This window comes from Aulonocara stuartgranti, assembly GCF_965226115.1.
Source record: "Aulonocara stuartgranti genome assembly, chromosome: 3".
NCBI lineage: Eukaryota > Metazoa > Chordata > Actinopteri > Cichliformes > Cichlidae > Aulonocara > Aulonocara stuartgranti.
In genome coordinates, this window is record NC_138941.1 from 16,385,339 (window position 1) to 16,400,755 (window position 15,417).

Below are 15,417 nucleotides of genomic sequence, written 5' to 3' on the forward strand. Positions count from 1 at the left end.
TTTTCTTCCTTCCTGGTTAAATTTACCCTTTTTAATTTTTCATATTTATTTCCTATCTTATTCATAGCCTTTTCCTTTTTCTTTTTTTTTCTTTAGGTCACGAGCAGTTGTCCAAGCATTTCACTGCATATCGTACTGTGTACGACTGTGTACGACTGTGTACGTGACAAATAAAATTTGAATTTGAATTTGATTTGGGCCTTCTTATCTCTCAGATCTGCTTTTACCATATGAACCCTCGCGGCCCTTGAGGTCCTCTGGCACTGGCCTTTTGACTGTTCCCAAAGTCAGGACATACTCACGGAGAGGCAGCTTTTCAGTGGTATGGTCCTCGTCTGTGGAACAGCCTGCCGGAGGAGCTCAGGGCCGCAGAGAACGTACATGTTTTTAAGAACAGGCTCAAGACCCACCTTTTTAATTTAGCTTTCACCTAACGTTTATTTATTTTATGCTTATTTATTCTATCCTGTTATTCTATTTATTAATTTAGGTTTTACCTAATATTTATTGATTTTGATTTTATTCTTACTCATTTTTTATCTCCTTACTCTATTTATATTTATATTGTAACCCGTTCTTATTTACTTTATCTTTATTATTTACTTTATTTACTTTATATGTCCTATTGTGTCATATCTCCAGTGTTTCCTAGGAGGGGGCTCTCTGCACCGGGGCTGTGATCGGCCGTGGCTGCTGGGGCTCGGGGGGGTCCTCTCAGCCTGGCTGGGGGGGGGGGGGGGGGGATATGTGTGTATTCATGATTGTTTATGTTAATGAGAGTGTGGGGGGTTAGTTGGAGGGCGGGGTGGGGTGGGCTGCTTTTAACCATGTAAAGCACTTTGTGCTACTTTTTTTGTATGAAAAGTGCTTTTTAAATAAGGATTGATTGATTGATTGATTGATTGATTGATTGATTGATTGATTGATTGATTGATTGATTGATTTCCCAGCATTGGTCATTATATTCTGTATTTTGGAGTCAGAGAGTTACAGACTCTCTCCCAGACCATAGACTCATAATACAAGTCAGAGCTTTATAAAAAAAAAAAAAAGTTGTGTTTTCGAAATTGGAGTTCAAGTTATTTGTACTTCCAATAGTGTTAACATACTACACAGGTCATGAACAAGATTTCTTTTACATTTTCATTGTAAATGGGCTGAAGCAGTTCATTAAAAGTAGTCTAACATAAATGTAAACGCTGTAATTTGATTATTTTAATAAACCATGAAACTTGGATGGATTCGATGCCGGCGTGACCACAGTGCACACGTCTGCTGTCGCTCACAGTGGTCCAAGGAACCGCTCAGGGAGTTTGTGTGTTCGCTCAGACACGTGAAAAATTAGAGGGAACATTGGGCCTCTGACATTCAGTACCCAGTTATTAAAATGTTAAGTGTAAATCATCCCCAGCCCACAATAGCAGCTGAATTTACTACGATTTCAGATCTTTTTACACGTCAATAAGAAACCACCGATGTGTAAAACAGGCTGACAACAGAATGACGTAAACCACACTGCTGCAGCTGTGCAGCTCTCAGGTTTATCTATTGTTTCTCTGTGTGGCCAGCAGGGGAAGGTGTTTTGCTTAGTTTTTTTTTGTTGTTTTTTTTAAATATTAATGAAAACATTTTTCATGAAAGTTGCAAATTTGTTATCTGTTTTTATGACATTTTTCACTGTGGATTACAACAACATCAACATTAGGAAATGAAATACATTCATAGTAGGTGATCATTAATCACTATTATTGGCACTATTAAAGGGCCCCAAAAATCAAACTTTGCTTAGGGCACCACGGAGGGCCAACCCTTTTTACACTTCAACGATTGTACACAAAATACAATCATCCATCCTTCTATCTATTTTCTTCCGCTTATATAATTCAGCATCACAGGGAAGCTGGATCCCAGTTGTTTTTCACAGAGGGCCAAGCAGTGGAGGGAGCTGCCGACCTCCCAGCAATACATGTAAAAGCTTTATTTTATACTGACTCTGGTCATCTTTATCTATCATAAATATTTGCTTCACGATCTGAAACACGTAAGTGTGGCAAATATGCAAATAGCTAAGAAATCAGGATGGGGTAAATCGTTTCTCACTGCACTTCTGTTAGGCGACTGAATAAAAACACAAACTCAGCAGTCTGGCTATGAATGTCTTTAATGTTTCCAAGATCAGAATCACATCAGGGTGTACAACCTCACCCCTGGCGCCGTTGCCCACCTCTCAATTTTAAATACACGAAGACATTGAGGGGTACCAGGAGGGGCTATGCGCTTACCTGCTGCTGAGTGAGTGCATATGAGAGCATGAGGGTGGGAATGGATGTTTGTATCTGTGTGTGCCTGTTTGTCTGTGTCCATATGTCAGGTCGGGTATCAGACGCCACCTCTCTGGGGACATCTCAGGCCCTCCAAGGTATGGAGGCCTATCTCCCCCCACCACGCCCCCTGCCAGTGGCAGACGCCTTCAGACATCGGTGCGTTGGTGGTTCTTTGTGTCCGGGGATGGGCGTCCAGGTACTGCTTGTCGGGGCCTGGAGCCTGGGGCTCGCTCGGGCTCCTTCGGAGGTGGGGTGCCTTTGGCCTCTCAGCCTGGGGCTCGGTCACTCTGGCACAGCTGGCTGCCGGCAGAGCTCACGGGCACATCACGTTTAAATCATGCTTTTTATCTGTTTTTGTTTTTTAATGTTCTGTAAAGAACTTGGGATCACCTTGTTGTTGAATTGTGCGATATAAATAAACTTGCCTTGCATTTTGGCTGCTACCTCAAAGCACACTGTGCGCTGTCGATCTTACGTGCTGCACAATAATATTCAATATTTAGTATTTACAGTTATATTCACATAGATCATCGCGGTGATGTTGTTTATATTGCTCTCTTTTGTTTGCTTGTTTTCTCTTTTTTCTTTCTCAACAGGTGATCCAGGTGATTGATATGTGGATTTTTTGTCTGTTTGTTTTGTTGGCTTGGACAACTTCCTACCAGACCCGTGGAAGTGGAAGCTTCAGTGAAGAAAGATTCCTGCTCCCAGCCGTTCATTGACTCGGCATTTTAAACCCCTAAAGGGTCACCTGGCCTGTAAATAAACAGGGCCAATAAAAAAAATCACAAGAATAATACAAAGATTTCAGCCAGTTTATCTTAATACATTAACTTATTCTTGTGTACACAGTAATTCATAAATAAATAATGTATATTATCAATAAAGATTGATCTAAACAGTTTAACTGCTATGTGCAGATAAAGGTTGCATAGCTTTAAAACATTTGCTATCCAGCAAATATCAGTCAAACTCAACACAAAGGTAACAACAATCGTTCAAATTGTTTGGACCGGTGATCCAAATCTACTGGCGTTGGTCAAACAGATGTGTGGTAGACTTACTTTGAAGGAGCTGCTACCGACAAACCAGCAAATAAACACCAAATATTTCATCTGTGACGTTTGTGAGGATTCCTCAAACACACTCCGTCAGTCTTGTTGCTGTTGAACGACAAACTATTTAAAAATGTCGCGGGTTTACCTGGTCATATTCTCATTTACGGGGCGCTCGCCAAAACAAAAGCAAACCATTAACACCACGCCGATGCTGTTCACAGGACAGCAAGAGTAACGATCAGGAGCATCTGGTCTTCGTTATCCTTCCCCTCGTACGTGTTATTACTGCGATTTCAGCGTTTTTGCTTCACAACTAAAGTGTGCAGTTTACTTTGTGTGCACTCAAATGGAGTCAAGCCAGTTAGCGCCACCTGTGGTCAAGTGCCATAGCCTACAGCCAGATTAACTTGTGACACACATCTGAGCCACGTTTGAAATCCTGTTTCATGCACAATACATTTGTAACTTTTCATTTTTTCTGTTTTTGTGTCTTGCAAATAAACCTTTAAAGTGATTGAAATGAGGTTATGTATTTATTTTTGGCCTTTATCTACGGTGGCCCTGAGAGGCCAAACGGACTGCAACTTAAGAAAACACCAGCAATAACAAAAACGCTGCAAAAGCACAAAAAACACAACTGAAATAGGAAAAAAGAAAACGGAAGTGTTTCTGGGGAGACAATAGTAATTAGTAATAAACAGAGCCAGTGTGACTAAGTGGAGCTTGTGAGAGTGAGTGGATTGAAGAAAGTGAGGGACTCAGATGTGTCAGTTGGTTTGTCTTTGTTTTTGAGTGTGGAGGAGAGTTAGATTGGGTTGGTTTTAAAGCTAAGCCAAATCACAACAACAGTCGCCTCAAGGCGCTTTATATTGTACAGTTTAATTTCCAAAACTTTCATATGATCTTCAGTTTGCAGCTGGACTATCACATAGCAGATGGAACAGTCTCAAATGGAGGCCAGTCCACTGCTGCCACCTGTGGCCAAGTGCCATAGCCTACTACTAGATGAAGTTGTGACACACATCTGCAGCAGAGGCTGAGTGGCTGCTCTCACACCTGGAGCATCCAAATCGACCAACAAACACGCTGAAAGATGCAATGCCATCAATGTGGATTGTCCAGACTGAGAGACCTCTTCCCTCTGACCCCTCCCCAAACCCTCAAACCCTCCTACCCACCTCGACATACAAACTCTGTGTGGCTTCACGTGTTCTGTTGATGTTTACATGATCGAAATAACTTGAACACAAACACAACAAACAAAGAGGAAGACCGCACCAGAAGGAAAAAACTACAAGTCCCAGCATCCTCTGTGTTTAGGGAGCAGCAGTGAAAGTGAAAGTATTGAGCCTCCGTTCAGAGCAGCAGGAGGAGGAAGGTGGAGCTGAGGCAGGTGAGTGTTAACATGAATATGTTTCTTCTTATGACATAAAATAATTCCACGCTGTTCGTGTCTGTGGGTGAAATGTGAGGCCGGTCGGCTCCTCTGAGCGCTGGTTTCCTGTAAGTAGAGAGGAAGTGAGTTTAGCTGAGCCTCCGTTTAGTGTGAGAGAGCAGGAGGAGAGTGAGAGCTGTGCTGAGGCAGGGTGAGTGTTAACACCGCTCTGACATTACTGTGTCTCTGTGGCGGGAACAACAGGCTCCGTCAGTGGAGGCAAAAATAATCAGAGTTTGGTTTTTCAAAGGAAACAACTTTATGTCGGAAGTTCCCGCACGCTCATTGGATAACGATGTGTCAATCTCGAGATATTAGCCAATGAGCGTGCGGATTCACAGAAAGACCCGCCTTTATCACGGGACTTTAAAAACTACAATGGCGACAGAAACTCCGTGAGTGGCAAGGGTGTAGATTTGGTTGTGGCATTGGTGGGGACGGATGATTCAGCCATCGACCCCTGCCCCGTTTCTTATTTTTTCCTTTTTGTTTTTGCTTCTTGATAAAAAGAGGAGAAATATACTTGCCTACATGTGCTATTCTACATGCTTTTAAACCGTTTAAAATTACAATTCATAGTTTTATATGTGAATTATATAATGTTAAATTACTATTAAACAAATGACTGACTAAGTATTTCAGGCTTTAGTTTACTTCAGCCATATTCCATATAAATCAGGTATCATACAAAAGTAAAAATAGCTTCAAATACAGTCATGACAATAAAAGAATATGACTTTAAGGACTTAACAACATTACTTCAGTTATAGTACACCAACATCTCTGATACATTAGCACTAAGGGAACACTGAATGATCTGGTGGGTTTTGTCCATAAAACTACTCATCTAAGATTACCACAAAGTAAATGATCTCTCAGCAACATTATGCAACATTTTAGGCACTACTGCCCTCTATCAGATCAGTGAGCTGGGATGTTTAATTCTAAACATGAACTACTGTTACAGCAACAGATATGGACTACATGCCCACACAACAAACACATGCCTGCTCCTCTCGTTAGCTGAAATGAACTGCTGGCATATTTGTTTTACATCTATTCTGTCCAGTCTCTCCTGGTGGACATGGCATCACATTATTCGTGGTTACATACAATTTTAGACTGATGTGGACCAAGCCTAGCACCTACTTGCCAACCTTGGGAGACATTGGTTGTGTCCAAATTCATGGGCTGCATCCTCCTGAGGACCCGGCCTTCGCGGTCTACGTGGGCCGAATCCTCAGAAGGTCGGGTAGGCCGGAAGTAAACGGCTGGGGAAATTGGACGGTGGAGCCTTCTGATTAGTGTCCCCGCTGTCTCGGTGGAGTTTAATAAACTCGGCCGTCTGCTCCTTGCTGTCTAAAATATAACCGGACACTGGCGTAGATGGTCGAATAAACTGCTGTTTTCACACAGCAGTTTATTCAGCTGTGTGAGAACCCCGGCATAGCCTGTAACGTTATTGTGACGGACACATTATATGAGTGAACTTGACTTTAAGTGACTTACAGGTTTCTTTGAAAAACAATTTCTTATATCCAGGTTCTTCCTTTGCGCTGCCGTCCTCCTCTCCTCCTCGCAGCGCAGGTTTGCCACTGCTGAAACTAAACAGAGCTCCCTGAAAGGCTCAGCCAATCACATTGGCCATATTTGTCACATGACATAGGACTCCAGTAGAGAACGTAATTTAACTTTTTCTGCTCCGCTCGCTGAATGAGACGCTGACAGATCGTTTTTTTCTTACTATCGGGTTTGTTTTCTTTACTCGAAGAGATCAAATTATTGGTGGGGACACGTCCCTTCCGTCCATGCCAAATCTACGCCCTTGGTGAGTGGAGTTCAGGGTGACGTTATGAAACTGTGACGTTTGAGCCACTTCCTGTTCTCAGTCCCAGCGTCCTGATCACCGAGGTTTCTGTTGCTCTGATATCTGATATTGATTATATTGGTAAACAGGCTGTAGCATAAACATCAGGTCTGTTCTGAAAACTGGCTTTATTTTTTCAAAGTAAGGGAATATCTGTGGTCTGATACCACGGGCTCATGGGCTAAGGACTTGGATTGACAAGTCAAGCGCAGATGATTGTGTTGTTTCTTATAAAGGCTTGTGTGTGTGTGCCTTCCTGTGTGTGTCCTTGTGTCAGTGGAACTGAATCAGTGTGTTAGAGAAAGTGCTCCTCTGCTGTGCCGTCATCGTGTGGATGCTTCTTTTAAAGTTGGAACTCATGTTTTTATGATCTGCTTCATTTCATCGAACCTTTATTTCTAACCATGAAGTCCCTTTGAGGTTACAGCCTCCTGGTTAGGTTTAGGCTGTTATTGTGCTTCAGGCTGAAATATGAGGAGTAAGGAGTGGGGCTGGTTAGCCCTCATGACCCTCACCATAACACATACGTCACAGGACAGTGTTTACCACAGAAACTCCATGAAATGATCAATGAGAACTTTAGAAACCCGTCAGTGTGATGCTTCCAGTACAACAGCACCTCTGAGTGTGTGTGTTTGCCTCTCAGACTAACTCCACCCTGACATCAAGAAGATGGAGGAAGAGGATGGAGCAGGATCTGCAGCATCCAGCTGTGTGTCTGTGAGGAGTGACGGGTCCAAAGGAGAACCTCCATGGTTCAGTAATGAACCTGCAGCAACAATGTAAGAGAGCTGCTGACTCATTTATTCAGTGTAAATAATGATTTTTGATGCAATGGGAGAAGAAAAATGACAAAAACAGTTTTAAAAATAAGGATTAAAATGTTAAAAACTATATTTTTGAGTTTCCTGATGTAGTACAAAAATATATGAACATAACTGTATATAGGACAGATATTTTACGGTTCTTTTAGGCAGCACCAAAAAACAAAAAGACTGTTTTTAAGCTGTCTGAGGTAGTGAGTCAACATGTCACACTGGGTCAAAGGTCAGGGAGTAAAAGTGTGTTTTAAAGGAGGTTTAAAAGCAGCGAGTGAAGGAGCCTGTCGAGGTAAATCGTTCCATAACTGATCAAATTCAGTTGGTGGACCTCTGTGTGAAATCAAGCATCTGGTTCACAGAGAGGATAACCCTCACATGGGCTGTACAACATTATATAGGGAGACAAAAACAGAGATTATCGTAGCCATCGCTCTCTCACATGGACGTGGCAGTCTTGCTGTCTGCTGCGAATCCTCCCCGTACCTCCGTGACCTCGTCTGGTATCTGCTCCCTCCTCTGTAAGAGACAGTAAAGGAAAACACGTCTCTGCCTAGTCTTGAAAATCTAATCTTATCATCCATTGTTCTTCTAGGGCCTCTTCTTCTTGTGGCCTCAGCTAACTGCTAATATTTAAATGGCTAACATTAACATGTGTGCCATTAAAGTACCTTTTGGTACGTACTCAAGTAAACGTAACGGAGTAAATGTAACTCGTTACTACCCACCTCTGGACTTGACTGCGGTAGTTTGTAAGCTAAGATCATCACACTGCCCCTCTGATTGTCTCCCCCCAACTACTCTTTCAAGGATTGTCAGGTTGGAGATCGGCCTATAATTAGCTAAGACAGCTGGGTCTAGGGATGCTTTTTAAGTAAAGGTTTAACTACAGCCAGCTAGGGATGGGTACCGTTTAGATTTGAAAACCTGCTAAATCAGAATCAGTTGCTGATGATGGCTTTTTTCTTTTTCATTAATCATGTATAATCTTAACTCAAAGTGAACATAGACTTGATTGAAGTAACTTAGATCAGCCAATTCAAAATGCTAATTCAATCAACTCTGAGTTCATGGCTAGACTCAGTTTGTTGGCCCTGCACCTTAAAACTATTCCCTGTTTGTCCCTCATGTTTTTTGGATATTGTTTTCACATCTTATGTCACGGCTAGCGGGGCGAGCCATGTTGAATTTAATAAAGGACCCAAGATGCCGACACTGCTGTGACGTGAGTGAGCTTTATTGAAACGGTGAAGTGCAGTGGAGATGGCCTGTGCAGAAGCTAAGATAACCTCTACTGAAAAAACTACAAAACTAACCTGAAACCTTAAACGGAGACACGGAGAGACAACACAGACGAACCAGCAACAAGCAGGAGAAATCAAAGGGCTCATATACACAAAAGAGCAATCAGGTGTTGGGAAATCAGTTTTACCCCGGTTCTTTTATTCCTCGAGCATCCAGAGATGGCACCGGACTCAGTAGTCATTTTCACAAAATCTTTATTCATCTTTACTCATCTTCATTTATCTTTACTCTTCTTCATTTAAGCATGCACTTCTAGAAGGGAAGACGAGGCCGGTGTCCCTCTCCAAAGTCTTCAGTCCTTTGTCTGTGAAACACAGTTTTATAGAAGGACCCCATCATAAACCCCCCCTACGGTGTGCTGCAAACTCTGTGTCTGTGTCTATGTGCACGAGCACATGAATGCCTACATGTGCGCGTTCCCGCGTGCCTATATGAGTGCTTGTGTGTGACTGTGTGCACATGAGTGAGTGTGCGTGTGGATGTGTGTGCGTGACAGTTAAAACACTGTGGGTGTAGGTGACTCCCTAGAGGTCATAAAACCCCTCTCCCTTCCAGACCACAGTTATCCAGTTATAAATGTTGAGACCCCCAACCTAAACATCCTCTGGGGAATTTCCACTCAGTGGGGGAGAAGCCTTCTACAATCTACTCCTAAGTTCACAACACAGTGAGGCCTTTATTACTTTAAGGGCAGTGTCTCTACAATAGTTCTACATTCTATGATAACACATTTCTAAACTCTAAATCAGCTAAACATTCTACACAGGGAATGAGAAAAGGGAGACACAGCAGGATTCATTGGACATAACCAGACAAGGGGAAGCAAAAGTAGACACACTAACATAGGACATGGCACTGTCAAAATAAAACAGGAAGTGAACACAGAGACACAATACTAACACAGTACAGAGGGAACACAGAAACCAAAACCTCAGAACTAGAAAATCTTAATCAGAATGAAATTGTAACAAAAGACAAGAACAATCAAAACAAAACCACTGAGTCCACAGACTCGGGACATACATCAGCTCAAACTGTGGTCATAAATATTTTGCACTTGTAAATCAGACTGTGTAGTTGTGAACTGAGTTTTGTAACATTGTGAAACAAAATATCTGAAAAGTTTATGTTTTTGCGTTCATTGGTTTGTGTGTGTAAAAATGTAAAAAATGTAATAAATGTAAGAAACATTAGAACTACTTTTGCTGACACAAAGTTTGGCGAGCACTGCAAGTTGGCACTTTAAACCAGTCACTGATATAAAGAGAGCACCTTGTTCCAGGGCATCTGAGCATGGAGGGAAAGCTTTATGCAGGAGATGGTAAGAGCTGTTGGGACTAAAGAAACTGAGCAGAAAACTACAGACATCTGGAAACTGAGTTGTTAATTCTCAGTGGGATCAGCAGGACTAGCAAAGCTTCACCATGACAGTCATCTGATTGACTGAACCCATCCAAACATCACTTCATGGACCTTTAGCTTGTGTCTGTGTGTGGACAGACACAACATGAGCTAATTATTCATTACTCCTCCACAGAGTGGACCAGCAGAGAGCAGAGGTTTCCACTGGTCAGTCTGCACAGCAACATCAAACACACCTGGACTCTGTGGTTATGGTTTGTAGTACTACGTTTACATTTGTTCTTTTCAGTCACCTCTATGCTGCACTTTGTGGACCAGAGGATTGTCAGTGTGTCCAACATAAATCAGAGTTTGGGCTCCATGATTTCAGTCAGATTGGGGTGACTGTAGCTCAGGAGGTGAGCAGGTCAGCTACTAGTCAGAAGGTTTGTGAATCAAACCCTGGCTGGCAAATGTACTGGGTAACGTACTAAACCCAAGCTGCCCTCTGATGCATCCATAAGAGTGTGAAAGAAAGTATTTAAGCATAGAACAATGTGCTTGGTTGAATGAGGCATGTTGTATAAAATGCTTTGTGTGCACAGAGTATCAAAGAGAGCTATATAAGAACCAGTCCATGTACCACTGGGTAATTCATATAGTCTTCTTTTCCAGCGGCTGGAGGACAACATCACCATGTTTGTGAAGAACGAGCTGAAGAAGATCCAGAAGCTTCTGAGTCCAGATCACCCAGAAACTTTAAAGAGCCAGATGGAGGATGAGGAGATGTTTGAAGGTGAGGATGAAGATGAAAGAAAGAGCTGCAGAGAAGCATTTCTGAAGATCACACTCCACTTCTTGAGGAGACTTAAGCAGCATGAGATGGCTGACCATCTGCAGAGCAGTAAGAGAATTTCTCTAAAGACTGAATATTGATCTTTCCTAATAGCTCAAGAAATGGACCAATAGACATTCATCCTTTCAGGGTACTGAAAGGCTATGATATTTATTATATAATATTTGTTTCTGAATTTCTTACCTTCAGAAATGTTTTCTTCACTCCGTAAACGAGAACTTAAAGCCCAACTGAAGAAGAAGTTCCAGTGTGTGTTTGAGGGCATCGCTAAAGCAGGAAGCCCAACCCTCCTGAATCAGATCTACACAGAGCTCTACATCACAGAAGGAGGGACTGCAGAGGTCAATGATGAACATGAGGTCAGACAGATTGAAACAGCATCCAGGAAACCAGACAGACCAGAAACAACAATCAGACAAGAAGACATCTTTAAAGCCTCACCTGGAAGAGACGAACCAATCAGAACAGTGCTGACAAAGGGAGTGGCTGGCATTGGGAAAACAGTCTTAACACAGAAATACAGCCTGGACTGGGCTGAAGACAAAGCCAACCAGGACATCCAGTTCATATTTCCATTCACTTTCAGAGAGCTGAATGTGCTGAAAGAGGAAAAGTTCAGCTTGGTGGAACTTGTTCATCACTTCTTTAATAAAACTAACGAATCAGGAATCTGCAGCCTTGAAGACTTCCAGGTTGTGTTCATACTTGATGGTCTGGATGAGTGTCGACTTAATTTGGACTTCAACAAAACTAAAATCCTGACAGAAACAAGAAAGTCCACCTCATTGGATGAGCTGCTGACAAACCTCATCAGAGGGAACCTGCTCCCATCTGCTCGCCTTTGGATAACAACACGACCTGCAGCAGCCAATCAGATCCCTCCTCAGTGTGTCGACATGGTGACAGAGGTCAGAGGGTTCACTGACCCACAGAAGGAGGAGTACTTCAGGAAGAGATTCAGAGATGAGGAGCAGGCCAGCAGGATCACCTCCCACATCAAGAAAGCTCGAAGCCTCCACATCATGTGTCACATCCCAGTCTTCTGCTGGATCACTGCTACAGTTCTGGAGGATGTGCTGGAAACCAGAGAGGGAGGAGAGCTGCCCAACACCCTGACTGAGATGTACATCCACTTCCTGGTGGTTCAGGCCAAAGTCAAGAGTATCAAATATGATGGAGGAGCTGAGACAGATCCACACTGGAGTCCAGAGAGCAGGAAGATGATTGAGTCACTGGGAAAACTGGCTTTTGATCAGCTGCAGAAAGGAAACCTGATCTTCTATGAACCAGACCTGACAGAGTGTGGCATTGATATCAGAGCAGCCTCAGTGTACTCAGGAGTGTTCACACAGATCTTTAAAGAGGAGAAACAACTGTACCAGGACAAGGTGTTCTGCTTTGTTCATCTCAGTGTTCAGGAGTTTCTGGCTGCTCTTCATGTCCACCTGACCTTCATCAACTCTGGACTCAATCTGCTGGAAGAACAACAAACAACTTGGAAGGTGTTTCAAACGAGAAAATCTTCAGAGAAATACTTCTACCAGTGTGCTGTGGACAAGGCCTTACAGAGCCCCAATGGACACCTGGACTTGTTCCTTCGTTTTCTCTTGGGTCTGAAGACTAATCAAACTCGTTTGCAAGGCCTGATGACACAAACAGGAAGTAGCTCACAGACCAATCAAGAAGCAGTTCAGTACATCAAGAAGAAGCTCAGTGAGAATCTGTCTGCAGAGAAAAGCATCAATCTGTTTCACTGTCTGAATGAACTGAATGATCGTTCTCTAGTGGAGGAGATCCAACAGTCCCTGAGATCAGGACGTCTCTCCACAGATAAACTGTCTCCTGCTCAGTGGTCAGCTCTGGTCTTCATCTTACTGTCATCAGAAAAAGATCTGGATGTGTTTGACCTGAAGAATTACTTTGCTTCAGAGGAGGCTCTTCTGAGGCTGCTGCCAGTGGTCAAAGCCTCTAAAAAAGTTCTGTAAGTTATAAAGTTTTTAATATTTAATTTGGTTGGGATGTTATGGAAAAACACACTGCCATCAACTTCTGTTTTGTTTTTGTCAAAATCACTGTAATATAATCACTGTACCTTTATATACACGTGACTTGTATTAATGCTGCTGCCCTCTTGTGGCTAAAGTGTAATTATGTTATTGTTATTAGGGAGGATTTGAGAGTAACATGCCAAGTGAGTCAGCACCTTCGCTTTAGCTTAAAAAAATCCAAATTCTTACGTCATCAGTTATAGTTTCATGTATTCATTATCATAATTTAACCTTTAATATTGATGTCTTAAATTTATTTTTGAGTAAACTAGCAATAATTTTATGGTTGTATTAAATAAATATATCACTAATGAATCATTTATTTCAGTAATTAATTAAAAATGTACATAATTAATTTAAAGAATATATTGATAATTAATTATCAGTTAATTTCATTTAAAATAATTCATTATTTATTTATGTACAATTCTAATTAGTTAATTACATATTTAATCAATTATTGGTTTGTTTTCTATTTTAATTATTTTACTGACACATTAATGAATTATTTAATGATGTATTTATTTAATTCACGTTGCTACTCCTGGCCCTGCATCAGTGTTCATAAATACATTTTATTTGTCAGCTTCACCCATCAAAGTCAGGGGGCGGGGTTAATGCTGATCAAGTCAAAACCATTGCTTTGGTCTGGTGGGCGTTCTTGCAGTGGGCTTTTCTCAATACTAAGTAGGCCTACACACCAGGGTTTGGACATGTGTGGACCCAAACTATACTTAAATTTTAGCCTTTTTTGTGTGTCACCAAATACACTTTTAATATTTTCTAGACAAGAATGTAGTGGCATAATCTTTAACCTCTTTTGGCTCCAAACAGAAGTGACAGACTTGAGCAGGGTTCATTTAAAGGCTGACAGAAGTGGAGTGGTGACGGGGAGATGTTTGACAGGACAGTGTTTCAGCCTCCACAGGTTCATGTTGTGCTCCATCAGTCAGTGAAGATGAAGTCAGTGCTGATGAGGCTGTAGAGTGTGTGAGGGATGTGAATGAGGATGATGAAGATCTGATGATAGCAGATAAAAACAGGCTGCAGAGACTTTGAGCCATACAGGGCACACAGTGTGTGTACAGAACAGCTGAAATCATTATGGAGGCCTCACTAGAATATTGAAGCATCACAGTACAGCTTCAGTGAAGCATTAAAGTCTCTGATATGAGATGAGAAATGAAGCAGCCAGAGCTTTTTCATGAGTGGAAATCCACTGTGACTGTGAGCTGCTGCTACAGCCTCCAGATTAGCCAGCAGCTCATCCTGCTCAACATTTTCTCACCAACTTTAATGGAAGTGTGATGTTTTCAGCTGGAGTGATGGTCAGGGTGGCCTCCCTCTCCTCTTCTTCTCCTCTTCCTCTTTCATTTGTAAAGCCACTTCTGCTGCTTTCATTCATTTGGAAGTCCTGTAGCTGAGTTTGGGAGAGACTAACAGCCTCGGCAGCAGAGGGGAGAAAGGCTGTAACACCAACACTTTACTCTGTTCTACCTGTCACATCATTTTATCAGGAAACAAATATGCTCATGTTTTTACTATGTTTGTCTTGAAGATGTAAGAAGATCACATGGTGCTTTTTATTATTGTGTTGGTTTGTTTCCTGTCTCTTGGATGGAGCCCAGCTGTGCGTGGCCCCTGGGCCTGTGGTCAGAGTGTGTGCTGGATAATCCGGCCCAGGATGAGGCCAAACTGACATGGGATGAAATGTCTGTCACATAATTGAGCTTAGTGTAGTTTCATTTCTGCACAATTTAAAAACAACCAAAACTTTGTTCTGTCTTTTCTATGTTATACTGTAGACTTTCTTTGATACTGTGTCCAAAAGGAGCAGCTTTTACTTTGAAGGGGAGGCGTCTCTGTTTCCTCTTCAGGTTGGATGATGGAAGCAAATGAGTGTGTGATGTTCTTTCAGTGTTGCACTTTGTAGACGCTCCCTGAGCACTGGTCTCACAGCCAGCTGCACATAGAGACCAGTGTTGTTAGTCCAGGTCAGAAGATGACTTGTTGGAATGAAAATGAGCTTGTAGTTTGTCTGCTTTAATAATGTGACTGGAAAAAGGTGTTGGACTTCAAATATGTCCATTTCTTTCACACTTCACCTTTAAAAGTGAAGCCTTGTGGTTCCTGGAAGGAAAAACACGACTTTTTCAAGTCTTTGTCCTGTTTTTATGATAAATGTACGACTTTAATGTGAAACATTCAGAGTTTTTTCTCTTGTTGTGTTTGTTTGAAGCTGCTTCCTGTTGGCTTCAGCTGTTTGGAGTTTCCATTTTCTAAACTTCTACATTCTGAACCTTCTTCAGCTCTGAACAGATGATGAAACACTGAATGATTTCAAGCTCACACTTTGTCTAATAAA

General features: G+C 42.0%; 1 protein-coding gene across 1 annotated transcript in view; it reads left to right on the top strand.

Moving 5' to 3' along the window:
* Positions 1 to 15,417, top strand: part of LOC309702568 (uncharacterized protein) — a 1,257,380-nt gene that overhangs the window by 122,263 nt on the left and 1,119,700 nt on the right. The gene's annotated exons all lie outside the window — the stretch shown is intronic.